Genomic DNA, 21870 nt, shown 5'->3' on the forward strand with positions numbered 1-21870 from the left:
TTTCTAAAAATATAGATGACAGTAAGTAAGAATTACTTATCGTCATTTCGGGTGCAGTATAAGACAGGTTCCATATTATGTAGACGTATTGGACCTCCCTCAAATACTTTGGACCCCTCCCAGTTAACATTTCTGGGTGTAGAATTGGCAGTGTTGTTTGTTTTAATGTTCTTTGATTTTTGGCTTCTGTTACATTCTGATCCTTCATCTTGCGGGTTTCGAAGTTTTCTTTCCAGAACATATCACATTGGTAAGCATTGTTTCGCCTCATGTGGAAGTATATTGTGTTCATCGTGCATTGCGTAACAACCAAGACGGATGATTTGGAATGCAGTTTTTTTCTTTTACGCACATGTGTGTGTGGATGTATGAATATGTGACATTCGGAATTGATATACCAGTACCTATTTTGTATCAGCTATTTTGGTTTTTAATTATTAGGTTTAATTTTATTGTGTGTGCTTTAATTCTGTAAATAACCTACAAATTCTAAATGAATTGTATACCATGACTTCTGTAAATAACTTACAAAATACATTGAACAGTTTTCAACTAAGCAAAAAATTTGGAATTATGGCTTAGACAAAACAAACAAAGGGCAATTCAGGAGTGTGTTCGGGAAAAAAAAAATCCAGTTTAAATTTACAGGATATCTTATGACAGTAGTGTTGTTTGGAACAGATAGATTTCCTCAATTTATTTTAAATTTTCCTGGATAAACTGTGAATAAAGTGTGTTTAATGTACACTTTTTTATAACACTAATCTCTGCTACGAACTCTCTTCAGTCAACGCTGAAGAAGAATTCGGATCACTGTCAGGGACTGATTTTGCTAGAATGAATCGTTCGCAATAATCTAGAAAAAAAAAAAATATTAATCTACAAAGCTTCTGAAATTAATATTAACTGTACCTATGGCGTCAGCAAAAGACGAAAAGTGCTTTTTACACATGAGAAATAATTAACACTTTCAAGGAATTAAATGTCCCAAGAAAGGTTATCACCATTGGTTATGCTTTCCATCGAAAAAGACCTGACAGTAAGAATACCAGAGTTCAACCAGCATGTATTAGACAAATTTGCTCCAATCAAAGAGAGGAGAATGAACTTACTAATTAATTAAGGTGATTAATCGGATAAAATGTTCTGCATTTTTTATTTAAAAAAAAACAGAATTTTATTTAACATGTTACATAGCATTTGCTTCCAAAGTTATGCTGATTAGTTAATGAGTCAATTTATATCTTCTGTCTCTTATCGTTCGTACTGCAACACCCGAAACCACAATCCACCTGCTGCCACTGCTTTAAGATATATATATATACTACATACAATTATCACATGAACTGCGAGAATCTAAATTTGTGTAACCTCTATTTAACGGACACGTGTAATTTGCGGATAAATTACCATGTCTTATCGATGTCTGTTATCGAGAGAATATATATAGGATGGTCCAAAACTGTGGTAATATCGTAAGAAGTAGTAAACGCTGCACAATAGAAACCATGCAAGTGGGGAATAGAGACGGAGAAAATTCTTCTTCTCTCTCTCTTTCTTTCTTTATATATATATATATATATATATATATATATATATATATATATATATGAGAGAGAGCGAGAGAGAGAGGAGGGTTACCAAAGAGCACGCACGCATTAAGAGCGCCCAGTGCCAATTACGCTGAAATGGTAACACAGAATTGTTATTGCTACGCTGTTTAATGCGTCTTTGTGTGAGAGTTGTTACGAAGAAAAGAGAAGTTAACGGATCGCTGCAAACAGAAAATACAGCTAAAAATAACTTTTTTGAATTCTTGATGTAATATTTTAATATTCTTATTTAAGAAATATTCTGATATAGCAGCTAACTACAGTACCCTTGTTGCATGGTAGAAAACATGAATGCAGATATAATTGTTTACCATGGCTTTGTTTCGGGGGGCATGGATGAATTTTACTCGAGTTGACTACTGTTTACCAAAGAGTGCGCGTTAGTGAGTTACCAAAGAACGCGCACGTACTCTTTGAAAGAATTTCTTTGATTTTGTGTGTGGGTAGCGGCATTTATATTACAGACTGTGGTTATTCTGATCAGTTGCTCTCGGAGTGTAATCTGATGTTTGAATGGATTGTAGAATTATTTGTAATTGTTTGTTTTCGATTCAAGCACCAACTGTAAATCATCTATAAGAAGTATTTTAAATTCACAAAATTTCTTAAATTACAATAATGATGTGGTGTTCTGCCCGAAGGTAGGCCTTTGGTCCATGGTAGTTTGCCATTGCCTTTCATGGTATGATGATGTCGTCCTAAGAAGTGAGGAAATGATCAAAATAAAGATTCTGGAAGTGTTCTGGAGGAAGATGCTGAGCGAAATATGGCTTCGATTACGATTGTAATGAAACCACGAACTAAGAATTTTAAAAAGATCATCATTAATTTTACTCATAAAAATCATAATTTGTGGGTGAAACTAAACGAAGATTTTCTTTAATGTTTTAAATTTCATGTACGTTCATAATATATTTTTTAAAACCACATGGACGTGTAATCAAGAAATTGTTGGAAGCAAACCTTAGGTTAAATTAAAGTTTAAAATCCATTTTATTTTTACATCGTTAGATAATATTTTTCAGAAAATGTTATTTTTTTTTCAAACTCAAGTCTTACAATTTCATTACACTCTAGAGAAAGGAAACGTTTTACACCTACAGAAGCCGCACGTCTATACATCATTCGTCTTTGCGTCGTCATTGCGACAAATTGCACGTACCAAATGTCGATCTGAAATTTTTACTATTTCTTCATTTCACAAGTTTCTTAAGAACAAACGAGTCAAAGGAAATGTTAAGTCAAAGAGAAAACTCTTTAATCAGCCCGATGGAACCATCCACTTCAACAAAGAAAACTGCAGCGGAGATCAACCAAAACTTCATGCGCAATGGGTCACGAATTGAATGAAGAACCAATTGACGAAGACTGGATTCAGTGCATTAATTGTAAACGATGGTGACATGAGCAGTGTTCGTCTTACGAAGGGGTTTAGGTTTCAAGTATAATAGGTGTTGAGTGCACCCTCTTAGGGACCGCAAAACGCACTTTTTGGGACACTGGTCCTTAAGAGTACGCATTTGAGTTTAACTTTTTAACGTATATCTCCATTTCTACATCTAGTAGTAAACTTTTCTATTTCTTACAATGTAGCCTAAACTTCAATTAAAATTTTGTACAATTTATATAATTTTTGCTTTATTACTTTCGGAGCTGTTTGAAAATGAATATTAAGTGCCTGCTCTTTGGTAACCTTCCTCTCTCTCTCTCTCTCTCTCTCTATATATATATATATATATACAGGGGTGCCCATCCCCCCCAAAGCTGATGGCGCACTCCCCCCAAAAACTAATAATCTCGTCCCTCCTCAAAACTCAAGTCCTCTAAAAACAATTGCCCAGTGTAGTAGTAGTTTTTATAGTACTAGTAATTGTTATTTTTGTTGTTGTTTTTATTTCCTGTAGTAGTATTATAGAATGTTTGTAGTAGTAGTAGGGGCAGTAGTAATTATAAAAATGGCATTACTTTTATTAGTAGTCTTGGTAGTGTACAATACTAAATATGTTCTATAAGGATATTGAAGGGTATAAAAACTTTTACATACTGTGTATGGCACAGGTATTCTTTTTTTACAATTAGTAGTATTATTTTTTCTTTACAAAATATTGATATAACTCCCTTGTACAGGAAAAGTAAGATGCAAGTTACAAGTTATTGAGTTTGATACCAAAAGGAAATGTTGTCCTCGAAATTAGCCTACAAAAAGAAGTGATATCCAACAAAAAACATTCCTGTAAAAGAGCCAAGTACGAGTGGCCTTAAAAAGAATTGAAATCACAAAAATAGACGCCAAGTTCTGGTGGACAACAGTTACAAACACTTACTGGCTCACTTCAAATTTAGATTTGAAACTTGGCTGTTGTCTGTGTGGTTACCACTAGCTCACAATTATGTCAAACTACTTTATAATTTTCAACAGACAACATAGGCAAGTTTCAAATCTAAATTTGAAAGTGATTCCTTGAGTGTTTGTAACTGTTGTTCACCAGAACTTGGCGCCATCCTTTCATATAGCAACTTGCGCGGTACTTCATTCATGGAGTTTCTAAGCAGGGGGTAGGGGGATTCATTCTCGAGATTTAAAAAAAAAAATCGCATCGTGTTCCAATGTTATTCTGACGACAGCAAAATTACTTATTCGACATTAGAGTAAAATTCTTCCCCAATTTTTTTTATCCCCCCAATTTTTTTCTCGATGACAACTTGCGCCATTCATGCCTCCTGTGGGCGGCCCTTCTCTCTTAAAACGAACCAACCTTTCCTTTCATACGGCTACTTGCGCGGAACTTCATTCATCGAGTATCGAAGCAGGGGGTACGGGGGTTCACCCCTGAAAATTTTTGAAAATTAGCTTCTCAAAATCGTGTCTTAATGCTATTCCGACAGTGAAATTGCTAGTTGGAAAGTAGAGTAAAATCCCCCCCAAAATTTTTCTCAATGGCGCAGCTTGCGCCATATATCCCCCCTGTGATCGGCCCTGTATATATATATATATATATATATATATATATATATATATATATATATATATATATACAGGGTGCGAATTACCGGGGGGGATGAGGGGGATTTTCCCCCTCAATCACATTTTGTTCCCCCCCAAAGAAGTCAGCTGAAGTATCCCCACCGGGGATGCTCGCTTTCCCCCTCAAACTATGCTTAGTGTAACTCCAAATTTCACTGTTTTTTGTTATTTCTTGTAAATTTAATCTTCTAGCTGTATTTCGAAATGATCGATGTAAACTGTTCAGCCTTAGTCATTTCTACTTACCACCTAATTACCCACTATTTTCAACGTTGTTTAGTAGAACTATATTATTATGACTACGGTTGTTACTTGCAACTGTACCTTCGTACCCTTCAGTTCGTCATCGTTTGTGAATTTGAATGTACTAATTGCGTATAACAAAGCCACATATAGATTTATAAATGTTCTTAGCGGTTGGCCAAGAAGAAGTAAACAAATAGCTTCTTCTACCATACTTGGCGAAGTTCGGATATGTCTTATTCATCCTCTATATTTATATCGATTATCATCTTATTTTAATTTTTGTTATAACATGTTATTTCATTTTCCAGTGTACTCTTTGTTAGCACATGGTCTTCATTCCCTAGTAGGTTGTGTGTATGCAACTCAAAAGTTGCATTTAATTTGTGATAATTAGCATAGTAATCACTGCTTTTACAGTTTACGGAAATGAACTTTTGAAACTGTACTCAAAATCTGAGATATAGGTATTCTCTCGTAAGTATATGTTAACATACACGCTGGGGGATACGCTCCTAGTGAGCAGACATGTTAATGAAGGTGATTTTTAGGTGAATAAGCGAATAATTCATGATTTGTTTCAGCATTTGTTAATACGACTGGTTCTCCGTGTCATTGTCCGTGTCTGTATAAGCATTTCAACTGGGGCGGGTTTTTTTTTAAAGTTAACCCTTCATTTTTCCATCTTTTCGCTGTACAGTTTGCTGTCCACGCAATTAATGTTATCTGAAAAACTTCAGTGTAATGTTTTACTTTATTTGAATAACGTAGCCCATAGTGAATCAACTCATCTTCAACCTAACAGTAAAGTAATTTTTAAGTGTTGACTTTCCGTGCCCATCACGGAATCGATATTTGGAGAAAAAAAAGTCGTGATGAGCACAGCTTTAGCGGGAAGTAGAAGCACAAGCTCGAAATTTGAATTGAGAGATTTTAAATATTTGGCCTTCGATTTGACCTTGATGTAAGAAATCGGGACCAACAACAATCCATTTCTTATTTGATAGGCTAATATCTAGATTTTCTTTAAAAAAGTCCGGTTTAACTGATAATTTTAGTGGTTTTCACAAGACTGAAGTAGGTTTCTTCTCGCAACCTGTATGTATTAATGCAAAGTGGAAGCTTTCAATATGAGTGGAAAAATTAACATATGCTTGTGATCATGGCTATCGCTCGAGCCAAATTATTAACTAAATAAACCTTAGAGAGCTACGGGGACAAGAGTGAGTACAACATCAAAACAAGTTCAGAAAGGTTTAGTGGTGTGTGTGTATGTCAGACAATATATATGTGCATAGTTATTGTCGGTAGATTTATTAAATTAATAAATCTCTCATTTATTACAGGTCACACACACACACATATTATATATATATATATATATATATATATATATATATATATATATATATATATATATATATATATATATATATATATATATATATGGGGGTAAGGCATTTATTGTCTCATTTTGAAATTTGAACCTTCAGAGTATGTCCTTTGGCCTAATTTTATCCCCCCCAATATAGATTATCTAATTCGCACACTGTATATATATATATATATATATATATATATATATATATATATCGTTGCAGGTGACTTACTAGCAGAAGATGACCTTGACCCATGCAGAGTGCATTGAAATCGTGCTGATGTACGAAGCACCGTCCTCATCCGGAAAAAAACTCACCAGCAATGGTACTGTATTCAAAGTAGTGATGGGCAGTTTGGTTCCTTTCCCGGAATGAATTCCTTTGAATCCGTTCCGTAGAAGGATTCGTTCCTCCGGACCGAATCCTTTGGTTCCGCAAAGTTAAATGATTCCGTGGTTTTTCGATTTGATTCCCCCAACAAGGATTCATTCCTCTCTAGATCGAATCCTTTGGTTCCAATGACTCGGAATAATTCTGAGTTCTTATATGGCTCTGCAATTCGCTTCCTCCTTTCACCCAAAGTTGTCAAATTGGAATGAGTAAAAGCAAAAGGAGGGATTATGGTGTTTTGAAACATGTTCACAAGGTTCCATTTTTTTCCTGATAAGACAGAGATAATATTGCACATAGGACAAGAGCAGATACAGATATTGTTTGTTTCTTTGAAGTTTTCTGTTTTATTAAAGCTTGTTGCTAAGAGTACACGTTGAAACTGTTAAAGAGTAACAAGTGGTCTTTTTCTTATTTTTTCACATGACTATTAAGCGCAAAAAAGTAAATGTCATGTAATTTTCGTTCTTACTATTTATTGAAATACGTAATACCAGCAACAACAAACGAAGTCTCGGGCTTCCTTGTGTAGGAGTGTCATTTGGAGAGGGCAGGGGCATTGTCTATCCTGATTTTGAGAATAACATATTTTTAATAATTTGTATAATAATAATAATAATAAACATTATGCAGAATTTGGTTCTCGCGGGAGACTCGAGTTGTATTTCCAGTGGCAACTCGTGTGGTTCGGGGGGTGGGGTGCGGTGGTTCAGTGGTAGAGCGTTCACCTCAGGCGCTTGGGGTCCCTGGTTCGATCCCTGCTCGCGCCGTGTGGACCTTGCGGTGGACAAACATCATGCTCGTGGGTTTTCTCGGGATTCTCGCGTTCCCTCCCACTTTCTTCATTCCACCATTTCACTCATCTCTCATTATCACCACCTCCTTTAGCCTAACCGACATACACGTGGGACGTAAAACTTAAAAGATTTTATTTCATTTCAAAATTAATTGTATCAAATTTCGACTTGCTTGTACTTTTCCTCTTCGTGGTCGAGAGTTGTTAATGCACCTACTCTTTGTGTAAGTGGTCCCTAATTTGATCCCGATGAGGATATTTGCCTTGGATAGAAGTCCCATCTTGTCCATTAAATCCTATTTCATATTATCTTGGCGTTGAAATAAGCATTAAAATCTAATCAAACAACCAATTGTGAATTTTATATTAGTACAGCTGACAGATGACGAGAAGATCCCTAAAACAGGGGAAAGGTCAACGACAGTAGTAATCGCCCCACTTGGCCTAACTCTCGATTATTCAATTTGGGTCCCCATGCACCATAGTGAATGAATCAGGGATGCTTTGGCCCGGGATTACGTCACCTATTGAAATTTTGCTTATGCTTATTCAGGGGCCATGCACGATGGTACGAATGAGTCAGAGGTACCTTGGCCATGCTATGACGTAATAGAATTGGGAGTATTGGATCAGAGGTCATGATGATTCTTTAAAATTACTAAAAATATGGTCTTGATGATTCATTACGTTATGAAATAGTACAGGTTTACGAATGCTTTCGTTCCCTTTTATGGCATAAAATTTGGAGATTGTTATATCTTTGATAAGATGGACTAACACTTGTGCAAATGAAATCTTTAGTTTTACGTCCCACGATTATGCCGGTTAGGCTAAAGGCCCATACAGCAGAGGTGAACGCTCTACCACTGAGCCACCGCACCTCTACTGGTATGAATGAATTAGAGATAGTTGGTTCGATCTAATATGTTCGTTTGACGTCACTGAACTGGGATTTTTAGCTTGGAGCTTATGATGGCTTGTTTCGTTCCCTTTTATGGGTATAAAATTACCAAACAAGGTTTGATCTCTTTCTTGATGATCTATTACAGTATGAATTAGTAGACCCCAGTAACAGTATAAATTAGTATTAGTATTAATATGAAACTCGAAAACTTTGGAGTTCCTCCGTGGCTAACCGGTTAGCGTATACGTCTTTAACGTGGGAGACCAGGGTTCGATTCCCGGAAGAAGCTCATGCGGTTCGGATTGTTATCCCTTTGATGAGATGGACTAACACTGGTGCAAATGAAAAATCTTTAGTTTTACGTCCCACGATTATGCCTATTATGCTAAAGGGGACGGTGACGATGAGAAAGGAATGAAAGTGTGGGAGAAAAATGGAGCATAATGTTGTCCACCACAAAACTATTTTCTCGGGGGTTTGAACCAGGACCCCATACAGCAGAGGTGAACGCTCTACCACTGATTCACCACGTCCCTTACTGGTGCGAATGAAGTAGAGGTATTTGGTTTGAACTAATGTGTTTGTTTGACGTTGGGCTGACCCTATTTCACTTTTGGGACCCACATGGACCATAGCGAATGAGTTAGAGATGTTTTGGTTTGGGATTGCATTACCTATTGAAATTTTGCTTATGTTTACTCAGGGGGCAGGGGTCACTCAGGACACATAAGATCACCTTGATTTACATCAGGAGTTGGGGGCGGGAGGGGGGTATCGGACCTCGTTCCCTTTGATGATTATTGATTTTGGAGCCTTATTACGTTATATGGAGGCGTATTTAAAATTATTTCCTTAAATTTGATAAGTACTTTGTGATCCACTTTGTTCGGTTTCAGGGGTGAACATGGATACCTTGCAATCGTTCAGAGTTCGATTCTTGGTGCTAGTTTAGGAAATGTTGCATTTAACGTCCCCAGCGAAAACGATGGTGATGAGAAATGATAGGACGAAACAGGGGAAAACATGTTCCCTTTTAGGGATACAAAATTGCCAAAGTATAAACGTAAGCAATACGTTGTACCACGTGTTTGGTCTTTTGGCCCAATTTATCCTCTTGGATCAGGTCCTATTACCTTATATAGTTATATGGGCGTATACAGGGGTTCATTATCTTTCATAAGATATGGGTATATTTGTGCACCCCTTTAAAATTTGAGTGGAGTACTTTGGCCCACACCCTTCAATTTTGGAAATTGCCCAATTTAAACATTTGGTATAATAGTATAGGGCTCTGATATATATTATTATAAATTTGGGTGGTCCACCTCGTTCCTTTTAGGGGCACAAAATTACCAAATTTTACTGCAACCACGTGTTTGGTATTTTGGCTCATTTTATCACCTTGGATGAGGTCCTATTACCTTATATAGTTATATGGACGTATACAGATGTACATTTCCTATTATAAGACATAGGTACACCTTGTCTCAAAAAGGTTGAGCGCATTCTTTATTGGTGTTTTGAGGCAAAAATTTTCTAAGTCCAGCTTCGGGTATCTTCGGGAAAAAGTAAGCCAGGTTCGAACCTCCAAGCCAGCCTTTGCAATCGGGAAAAAGTTTGCAGATGTGTTTTTCTTCTTTTAAATATAATAAGACTTGTTACCAAGTGTTTAAAAAAGCAACATTGATTGAAATACTTAATGATACAATATTTCGAAACTTTTTTTTTTTAATGTTAGGACTTGCTTGTTTGTCATTTAGCTCTCCATACGTAAGGGAACATTTAAATACGTTAAGGAATCTTTCCATATGTAAAAGAATGCTCAAAGTTAAGAAATAGAACATAATTATCGCCTGAGTACTAAAATAAAAGTCAAAGTAGAACAGAAACAGCGTTTGTAATGGATATGAATGTCATAATTATCTTGAGATCCGTTATACATCGCTAGAAGGTTGTGTTAGCTCATTGGTAAGCTGTCGGATTTCAAATCATAAGGTTGAGGGTTCGAATCCCTTCTAAGCTAATCCTTTTTTCTAAATTATATTTTCCGCAATGCATGAAAAATTATATAAAATAATTACATTAGAATACATAAGTTGTGTATATATAACATAATCATTGCAGAACATAGTAATTATTATGTTTAAAATATAACATCTGAGATAATTTTCACAGTAGGTCGGTATTATATATGAGGATGTAAATACAAGTTAGGAAAATCATTTAATAGAAATAAATAAGTTATGTAGTGTATTTATTTGCATCTATTTGTCATACAGATGTAACTTCTCAATATTCTCATTACAGCATGTCATTTACATTCGTGAAATACAATATATTCCTACGGATATAGAAAGTGTATAAACAGAGTATCCAAAGTCGTATCCTGCTTCAAGACACATAACTTTTCCCGATCCCCTTAACGTCACGGGAAGAAACACAAATTCTCTTTAGAACGGAATGTCGTTACTTAGAGTCTCATTCGAATACGTTGAATATGCTTTTGTATATTCATCTCTCTCTCTCTCTCTCTCTCTTTCGCTTTGTTTATGTGTGTGTGTGTGTGTGTTGCGGAATATCCCAAGTTGAATACAACATTTGCCAAGTATATGAGCATCATTGTCATCGAATACCAGAAATTGAAAATCGTGTTTCTTCAGATTGGGTTTGCGTGTTCATGTTAGCTCACTGGTAGAGTACGGACTTGCCAATAAAGAGGTCTTGAGTTCAAAGCCTACAGCTAATTATCATTCTTTTGTTAGTAGGATTGCACAGAAATCGGATACAAGGAGTGGTTTACTTCTAGAAATATTTTCAGAAGCGTTTAGGTAGCCCTGAAAAGGGCTGTTTTCGGGAGTTAAGGCGGGGACATTAATATTGTGTCCAAGACCCTTCTGAATTTATTACACGCTCCATTCTTCTGGGCATGGAATCTATTACATGGGTGACAAATCTATCTCCTTCCCCTACCTCCAGCCATGCTTCGGAAACAAGATGCCACAGGTCATCCTGAGTTCTTGGTGGATCTGCCTCAGGCCAACTTTCCTTTAGAGTACGCTTCACTTCTGCCCACATATTTTCCATGAGATTGAGGTCTGCTCCACGAGCGGCCAGTCGATTAAATCAATCTCAGGGTGCCCTGCGAACCATTCCTGAATCACACGGGAAGTATGTATTGGCGACTGGTATTGCTGGAACTGAATTACACCATCAGGCTGAAATACTCGTACAGATAGCACCATGATATTACTGATAATGTCTAAGTACTGAGCATTGTCCAGATGCCCTTCAATTCTATGAAGCTGTCCTGCTCCGCGACTGGAAATCCAACCCCAACATAAAATAGATACATGGCCACTGCGATTGCAAGCAGCCACATATCCATGGTCATATCGGGTGCCTCTCGGACGATACACAAAACGGCGTCCCTCCTTTGATGTTGTGAATATGGATTCATCTGAAAAAACTACGTTTTCCCAATTGAGACCCACATTCGCCTGTGCAAACGCGAGACGGTAAATTTTGTGGTCGCCTGAGAGTTTTTCCTTCACGGCAGCAACACGGCCACGGAACCCAGCATGACGAAGCCTTCGCAGAGCTGTATGCTTACTACCAGGAAAGAGAGAAACTTCCCTTAGCTGTCTAGACGTCCTTAGTGGGTCTAACCGGGCTTCGTTTACTAATCTCGCATCTTGGGCTTCGGTTGACACATGCGGACGACCAGGAGATCGTAAATTATCAGTCTGACCTGTAGCACCATATTTCCGAATCCATCGTCTTCCTGTAGAGGCCGAAACACCTACTCGCCTGCTAGCTGCAGTTGCAGAATAACCTTCCAACTCCCATAAAGTAATTACTGCTGTACGTCTATCCATAGTTACCAATGTTCTGAGCTGTGAGAAGGAAGCAATAGGTAAAAGCTAGTACCTGACGTGTGATTGGTTACTTGCACGACACGCCTATTGTGGGGAACAGCGTTGCCAGATCTAGCATAATGATGCTAGATCTAGCATAATTTGCATGTCTCTAGCATCTAGCATCTTGCTTTTAGCATCCTGCCCAAATCTAGCACAATTTCAGCAAGTTTATCAAAAAGCCGTAAAACCTGGAGATGAGAAAGAAGTTGGTCGTGGGAAGAAAAAGAACGGCAGAAATGTATCCTCTTCCATTGATTCATACAGTCGGTAAACCATACAGGCAGTCTTATTTTTCGAAGTAAGTTCGAAACGTCTTTGGGCTTTTTTGTGGCTCCACCCAGAGTTTTCTAATCCTTTAACTCCGACGCATGGGCGGAGCTATGGGGGCCATTCTCCCCCCAACTTTTTGACAACTTCACCATCTTTATTTCTGACTTCATCATCATATTTATTCCTGAAATGACAGCTCCGAGACCGACCAAAAATCTGCCCCCCCCCCCAGCAGACGATTCCCAACTCCGCTTATGCTGCGAAGTAATTTTCTTTCAAAATATGTAAACAAAAACTTTGCATTCATTTATACGACATATACGCCATTGAATCTGGCAACGACTGCATTAATTTAGTTGAGTTAAAATTTTGGTGCGTGAAGTATTGAGTTCTATCCATGCATTCTTGCTCTCTGTGTATTTTAAGTTACGTTATCGTATCTCAACTTCGTTTTTTTAAACTCCTGAATTAGTAATTATGAGGATCTAGCATAATTTGACCGAATCTAGCATAAGTTCGATCAGGTTTTGGAATAATTCCGAGCTGTGAGTCTGGCAACGCTGGTGGGGAACGACTTGGTCAACGACTCGCGAAAGAAATCTGAAAATGGTGCGCCGTAATAATAATATTAAAAACAGTTTTTATAAAGGAATATTAATACATACGAAAAGCTGTTTAAAGAATTAATTGTTATACTGACTTTACACGTATAAAAACAAACAATATACCAAACAGATTGAGCGATATGATGATAGCTGTTTTGAGACAAACACTTTCGAAGTCCAACTTCGGGTATCTTTGGAAAACAGTAAACTAAAGCTGCTGGTTCGAACCTCCAAAGCCAACCTTAGTAATCGGGAAACGATGTACAGATATGTTTTTCCTTCTGTTAAATATAATAAGACATGTTGAAATGGTATTAAGTGTAGAAAAAAGTAACATTGAAATACTTAATGATACAATATTTCGAGACTATGTATTCACACTCTCGTTTCGTCATTGTGATTTCCATACGGAAAAGACCATTTACGTATGAGCTCAGTTATATTTCAGAAGCAGCTTCCGAAAAGCGGTCAAATTAGCTCAGTGGTACACCACCGAGCGCTTAAATCGTGAGTTCGATACCCGTTCAGGTGAAATTCTTTTATGATATTCTACTTTCCTCAATGCATGAAAATTATGTAAAATAGTTACATTACAATTCATCAGTTGTATATATCAGTTGAATATATATATTCATATCATTTCACGACATAAGTAATTCTTATCTTTAAAATAAACATCTGAGGTATTGACAGAACGTCGGTGTGTTATGTGTGAATATTGAATACAAATTAAAAAAATCGTGTAATAGCAATAAATAAGTTATGTAATGTATTTATTTGCAGCTACTTTCATCGCAGATAACTTCTCAATATTCGCATTACAGCATTTAGGTAGAGCATATCGAAAATCGGATCGTGGTCCAAGACAAAAAACTAGCTAGCCCCAAACTGTCACGCAAGAAATTCGCGAATCGCAAAAGTAAAGTGAAGAGATTGAGAGCGGCAATTCCTTAATCGCTCTCTCTCAACTCTCTCTTATCTGCATTTATACACATAAAAGTGTATGTATGTATGTTCCAACATAACTCATGTATGCCTAGAGCAGGGTTTCTCAACCTGGGAGTCGCGGCCCCTAGGGGATCGCGAAGATAGGCGGAAGAGATAAATATAGTTAGAATCTAATACCAGAAATTATTTTTAAATATTATTTTTAATTTTGTTCTGATAAGCATACTTTTATTTTTTATACACACTGTAAAGAACAATAAAAAGTAAGTCTACTGGACATTTTCAAAGGGTGTAGAATTCGTGTTACTATTCGGTTCAAAGTCTCTTGTCGTCGCGAATTCTGTCGAGAAATTTGAAGCTTATAATATACAAAACGATAATCATGCCTGTTGTTCTGTATGGTTGCGAAACATGGTCGCTTACTCTGAGGGAAGAACATAGACTGAAATTATTTGAGAACAAGATCCTTAGACGAATATTCAGACCCAAGAGGAACGGGAATGGGGAATGGCGGAAACTTCATAACGAGGAACTACATAATTTATACGGTTTACCCAACATTGTTAGGGTCGTCAAGTCTAGAAGGCTTAGGTGGGCAGGTCATGTAGCTAGAATGGAAGAAAGTAGAAACGCTTTCAAAATCTTGACTGGAAGACCAATCGGAAAACGACCATTAGGAAGACCTAGGCGCAGATGGGAGGACAATATTAAGATGGATCTCGCTGAGATAAGAATACAAAGTAGAAACTGGATCCAATTGGCTAAGGATAGAAGTCAGTGTAGAGCTTTTGTGAACGCGGCATTGAACCTCCGGGTTCCATAGGCCATAGAGTTAGTTAGTTAGTAGAGTTGTTTAAAAATGAATTTAAATCAAAGAGGTATGATATAAAACTAATGAGAACTGTATATAGAAATACTAGAAAAATACACATGCAACAAAACCTGCACATTGAAATACAATTAAAATTAAAACCTAATGAGATACCTAAGCATGGTGTAATTTCACTAGTGCAGCAATGTCCGGTTCAATCTTCATGACGAACATTATCAAACCATTTTCAACTGATAAGCGATTTCTTATCTTTGTTTTAATGTTTACCATAAAAAAAAACACACTTTCGCACAAGTACGATATAGCAAATGGAATTATTACTTTTAAAGCAGCAATCCCCAGACCAGGATATTCTTCTCTCCTCATCAGGCAGAACTTGTCCAAGTCTTCGTTACAAAAAAACAGTTGCAAAGACTTGTCGCATGATCATTCTATTATTTGGTCAAGAAGTTGTGGGCATAGATCGGATACGTTAATGGCCTCTTCAATGAAGGAGTTTAACATCCATCTTGAACCAGCACCTTCGTCATTGGGAATATAGATATTACAGTTACTGTATCCACTGTCAGTGCCGGGCGCCGAAAAAAGGGGCCACACATTTCGGAGGAAGTGTGTTACTCATGTTAGGAAAGTACATGTGCACATGTGTAAAATAGAAGGAAAAACGTAATAAAATGTGCTCAAAATTAAGGAAAGGTAGGGTTTATTTTGAAAATGTTATTGAGCTTCGTGCCAACCATGGTGGCGCTTCGTAGCTAGTCTGTCGACGTCACTCATATATACGGTGACATCGTACTATACTCTCGCCCCGGGCACTGATTTTCCATGGCACTGTTCACTATAAACAAAAAAATGGATTCTACTATTATAGAAATAGGTATGCTAAAAATCTCACACAAGCTTATTATAAAACAAATTATAAAAGGGTCGCTGGCAAGAGCGTGTGATAAAAGGGGATCGTGATAGGAATTAGATTGAGAACCACTGGTCTAGAGTAATTTTAACCACATTTCTTATAGTTTCAAAAAGATTGCTGTCGGGTTACCTATGGTGAATGGGAGGGGGATACATATAAAAGATTGCTAGAAAATGATCGATATTAGATTCATAGTTTTCGGGGTCGCTTAGATAAATAGTGAGACTTTCAATTTCGCTTAACTCCGATTAAGCTCTCATTAGTAGGGATGGGCACGAACGACTTTTCTTTGAAACTCGACTCGACTCGAAACAGACATCTTTGAGGTCTACTCTTGGACTCGGCGCGAAAAATATCTTCCAACTCGACTCGGATTAGAGTCAAGTCGAACCAAAACGAGCCAAATCCTGTGTGTAGTCCTACCTAGACAATACATAGACAATAATTATTCTATCATCAATTATACTACTATTACTACAAATAATAATAATAATAATAATAATAATAATCTTTAATAATAATAATCTTTAATTTAGTGCCGCGAACAGCTTTTGGCAAAAATACAGCACTTGGTATCAGAGTATATTCTTCATTGACTTCTTCTTCTTCTTCTTCTTCTTCTTCTTCTTATTATTATTATTATTATTATTATTATTATTATTATTATTATTATTACAACACCGTGTACAAACATGAACAATAGATGGTTAGTAAAGGAATACTAAAAGCTAGTTGACTGCCGACGTCGGTAGTCATGAACTCTACAAGGCAAAGACATCGTTCATTACTCTAAGCTGTAAGCGTCGGTGGACTACAGATGGTCAACTATTGACCTCTCGCCAGAAATTGGTGGCCCCGCAGCGACGATCCGTGGTGGCCCAAGTTCCATTTTGAAAACTTTACCACCAGCAGCAGAGACGCGATGAAACGCCAACGAACCACAAAATTACTCTCCCAAAATATGTCAAAATGCCTATATGTGTGATTTGTTTATATTTAGGTGAATCAAAAAAACACAAAACAAATACCCGGGGTGGACGCAAACTATCAATATTACGATTACTAGGCACGTGTTCTCCTGACTTCCCCACGGAAACGATCATAAAAAGCTTGGTTGTTGAAGGATAAATCATTGACTTCTTAATTTAGCCAATCAGACAAACCCCTACATCTCGAGTTCTAGAAGGTGATACCGTGAACCGTCTCAGATTTATTGCTTCCTGGTGGAGTACTATCCATGAGCAAAATTTGAGCATAATAGCCGACATGCATCTTCGGTGCCTCTTATCTTTAGTACAATTTTAACCAGAGATGGTGTGGGTCAATGAAAATTTGATCCACGACCCACCATGACCCACTATCACCCACCATCCAAATGCCCCATTGGCCCACTCTGACCCATCAACCATCGTGATCCACTCTGACCCACCACCAACTATGAACCACTCTGAACCATTGCGACCAACTCCGACCCACCAAAACCCATCGACATCAACTCTGACCGATGGCCCACGTCCTCCTCTCCATTGACTAAAGAGGTTACACTTGTAATAAAACAAGACTGTGAAATTATCACTTATCGGAGTTTGAATTTCTACCGTCAATGGCTCAAGCACCTCTCTGTTACAATACTGGTGGGTCTGACCTTTACGATATATAATGGCAAAGTGTTTCTCATCTTCCAAATTAAAATGAATTATTTCTTTGTTGCCTTACAGACACATTTCAGTAGAAAATAGGGTGAAATTTGAAAGTTTCAAATCAAGGAAAGTAGACCAACGTAAAAAAAAAAAAAAAAAAAAAAAAGAGAGAGAGAGACTAATTTTCTATATAATTAAGCATGCCGTACTAATTGAAAATGCCCATGTAATTAAGTTTAGAATACAAATTTTATGGCCATTTTTCTCTAACTTTATGGCTTGATTGCCTTATGCTCGGAACGCTCCATACATTAAACACCAGCTTCAGCAATTATAAATAGAAAGCAGTGGGTATAAAATTCAAAAAGAACTTTAGTTTGCATTACTCAATTTGTTTTTCAACTAATATCAATCGTTGTCGATTATTTTTACAAATCAACCCACTACCAATTTCCAATATATAGAAAATGCACCCCCGTCCCCCCGCTCATAAAAGATAATTTTAAAAAATGCCAGGACATATTTTCTTTATTTTTAATAAAGAGTTATATGTTGAATTTCAGCTCTCAGTTGAACGGCTTGTAAGATACTAAATTTTTCGCAAAAATTCGGACTTCTACTCCCCCTAAGGATATGTATTATAATGGAAGTGACACGCGTATGGTAACTTCCCAGTTGGGAATGGAGCCTGATTATATACCAAACGTCAATTCATTTGACTTTGCAATTTGACCGTGATGATTACGCAGACATAGTTACTTTCAATTTTTTATGATACATATCCTTATTTCATATGTTACAGATGATTCAAAAATATTTTTTCAAGCAGTTAGCTCCTCTAGAATCTCACAGGCTGCATCCCAAAATCCAACTCCTACTATCCTATGACAATCCAAAAGTGACTGAACTTTTTTTTATTAGGAACAAATGACAAAAGAAAAATGGAGATCTTGAAAGTAAAATGTAGAAAAGCTCGGTGCCCCCAATAACTACATATTTCTCCACCCCTTCATCCCGAACTTAAAAATAAAACTTAATTCGAATATGGTTAAATAGTGAATTTATTACAGTTAAATTCCACTCACTACATGCTACAGCTACAACTATGTAACAAAAAATAACAACTGTGAAACATGTTCTGAATTACTATTAGATTTCTTACGCTATTATTAAACATATTAGAATAGTAAAAGAGGATTGTTCGTGAAATAGTATATTTGCTCTTGATTTATAACTTTTTCATACGGAAAAAATTAAAATATTATTCAAGTTTTAAACTTTGCACTCTGCAAATATGTTGCCCTCTAGGCAATGGGACTAATGTGAAATGTGGACTAATGTGGACTAATGGGAAATGCTGCACTGTTAGCGGCGCTGAAAACTTACGATTCGATTCTAATATCGAATGATTTCGATATCTTTATGTCGCTACGTAACCACCCTGGGTGCTAATGGAAGCTTAATTGGACTTGAATTGAAAGTAGAACTATTCACCTAAGCGACCACGAAACTATAGATTCGATACTAATATCGACCCGTTTCTAGCATTTTTGATATTATCCCGACAGTACTCTTTTTCCAGACTGTAAGAAATATAGTTAAAATTGCTCTAGATATATCAGAATTATGTTGAAATACACACATAAATCCACTTTTATATTCTGTATAAATAGAGAGTGAGTGAGCGAGCGAGCGAGCGAGAGAGTGCGACTCAAGGCATCACCACCTCCACATTGCAAAAGCATATATCAGGAATTGAATTGAAAATCTATGTAAAGACTTTCTGCTGTGGCATGCTTCATAAGGACAATTCCAGTCTGCTCACGTGACCTTTGGGGTTCATGATTTTTTTTTTGCGAGCGTTCCGACTTTGGATTCTCTGTTTATACCTTCTGTTTATGCATCGAATAACTTTTCAAGAACATAAATGACATTCTGTATTATGAATGTTGAGAATTACCCTCTATATGACAAATAGCTGCAAATAAATACACTACATGATTTATTTATTGCTGTTGAACGAGTTTCTTAACTTGTATTTACATCCTCATATATAATACCGACCTACTGTGAAAATTATCTCAGATGTTATATTTTAAACATAATAATTACTATGTTCTGCAATGAGTATGTTATATATACACAACTTATGTATTCTAATGTAATTATTTTATATAATTTTTCATGCATTGCGGAAAATATAATTTTAAAAATAGGATTAGCCTAGACGGGATTCGAACCCTCAACCTTATGATTTGAAATCCGACAGCTTACCAATTAGCTAACAGAACCTTCTAGCGATGTTTAACGGATCTCAAGATAATTATGACCTTCATATCCATTACAAACGCCGTTTCTGTTCTACTTTGACTTTTATTTTAGTACTCAGGCGATAATTATGTTCTATTTCTTAACTTTGAGCATTCTTTTACATATGGAAAGATTATTTAACGTATTTAAATGTTCCATTACGTATGGAGAGCTAAATGACAAACAAGCATGTGCTGACATTGAAAAAAAAGGTTTCGAAATATTGTATCATTAAGTATTTCAATCAATGTTGCTTTTTTAAACACTTGGTAACAAGTCTTATTATATTTAAAAGAAGAAAAACACATCTGCAAACTTTTTCCCGATTGCAAAGGCTGGCTTGGAGGTTCGAACCTGGCTTACTTTTTCCCGAAGATACCCGAAGCTGGACTTAGAAAATTATTGCCTCAAAACACCAGTAAAGAATGCGCTCAACCTTTTTGAGACAAGGTGTACATTTGTGCACCCCTTTAAAATTTGGGAGGAGTATCATAGACCACCCCTTAAAATTTGGAATTTTTTCAGTTTAAGCATTCGGTATTATACTACTGGACTCTAATATGTATCATGATAAATTTGGGTGGTTCACTTCGTTCTGTTTTAGGGGTACAAAATTGCCAAAATATAAACATATGCAATATGATGTACCACGTGTTTGGTTTTTTGATCCTATTTATCCTCTTGGATGAGAACCTATTACCTTATATGGTTATATGGTCATGTATAGAGGTCTATTCCCTATCATAAGACATAGGTACATTGGTGCATCCCTTGAAATTTTTGGGAATGGTACCTTGGCCCACCCCTTAAATTTTAGAAATTGCCCAACCACGTGTTTGGTCTTTTGGCCTAATTTATTCTCTTGGATGATGTCCTATTACATTATATGGTTATATGAGCGTATACAGGAGTCTATGCCCTATTATAAGACATAGGTACATTTGTGCACCCCTTTAAAAATTTGGGAGGGGTACCCTGGCCCACTCCTTAAATTTTGGAAATCGCCCAATTTAAACATTTGGTATAATAGTATAGAACCCTAATATAGATCACTATAATATCCCTATGCACTCCTCTTAAGCTTTTTGATAAGAGAGAACCACGATACTTTAAGGTTACCTTCTTGGTCTTGGTGTTAGTTCGTGTAATTTATATCTTAAATAACATTGACGGTTTAGTTAAAATCATCTCAAAATATTTAGCCAAAATTTTTCAGTGAGTGCAAAGAGGGAATTGTTTCACGGTTAACCGCCAAACGTTATCCGGTTTTTAACTATTCGATTAAAAAATATCGGTTTTTAACTATTCGATTAACAAATAAACGGTTTTTAAATATTCGATTAAATTTTGAGTCCACTAATTTCCAGTTATTACAAAAGTTGAAGTGAAAATTTGAAACTAAATTTTTTCGAACTCAAATTTTTCAAATCAAAAATATTCAAACTGAAATTTTCGAATTAAAAACATCAAACTAAACTTTTCGAACAAAAAAGTTGAAATCAATATGAAATCAAACTGAAATTTTCGAATTATAAACATCGAACCAAAATTTGAAATAAAACTTTTCGAATTCAACTTTTTAAACCAAACAATTTCACACTGAAATATTTTATACTAGAAATTCTAAACTAAAATGTTCGATTCAAAACATTTCAAACCAATTTTAGAACTAGAAAGTTGAAACTAAAATTTCCGAACAAAAAAATTGAAATAAAACTTTTCGAATTCAAATTTTTTCAAACCACACAATTTCTCACTGAAATTTTTGAACTATAAATTTTAAATTAAAATTTTCGAAAAATGAAATCAAAATTTTAGAACCAAAACATTTCAGTCCAAATTTTTGAACTAGAAAGTTGAAACTAAAATTTTCGAATTCAAATTTTTGAAACCAATCAGTTTCACACTGAAATTTTTGAACTAGAAATTTTAAGCTAAAATTTTTCGAAAAAATGGAATCAAAATTTTCGAACCAAAACATTTCAATCCAAATGTTAGAACTAGAAAGTGGAAACTAAAATTTTCGAATTAAAAGTTTCAACCTGTTTTCGAAGTAAAAAATTTTTATAACGAAATTTTCAA

At 36.1% G+C, this 21870-nt stretch overlaps 1 protein-coding gene across 1 annotated transcript in view; it reads right to left on the reverse strand.

The window, feature by feature from the left end:
* LOC145683979 (uncharacterized) overlaps positions 1-21870 on the reverse strand; it is a gene marked incomplete in the record, with an annotated part of 170982 nt that overhangs the window by 106061 nt on the left and 43051 nt on the right.

This window comes from Thermobia domestica, chromosome 4 (genome assembly GCF_964235325.1).
Source record: "Thermobia domestica chromosome 4, izTheDome1.hap1.1, whole genome shotgun sequence".
Classification (NCBI taxonomy): domain Eukaryota; kingdom Metazoa; phylum Arthropoda; class Insecta; order Zygentoma; family Lepismatidae; genus Thermobia; species Thermobia domestica.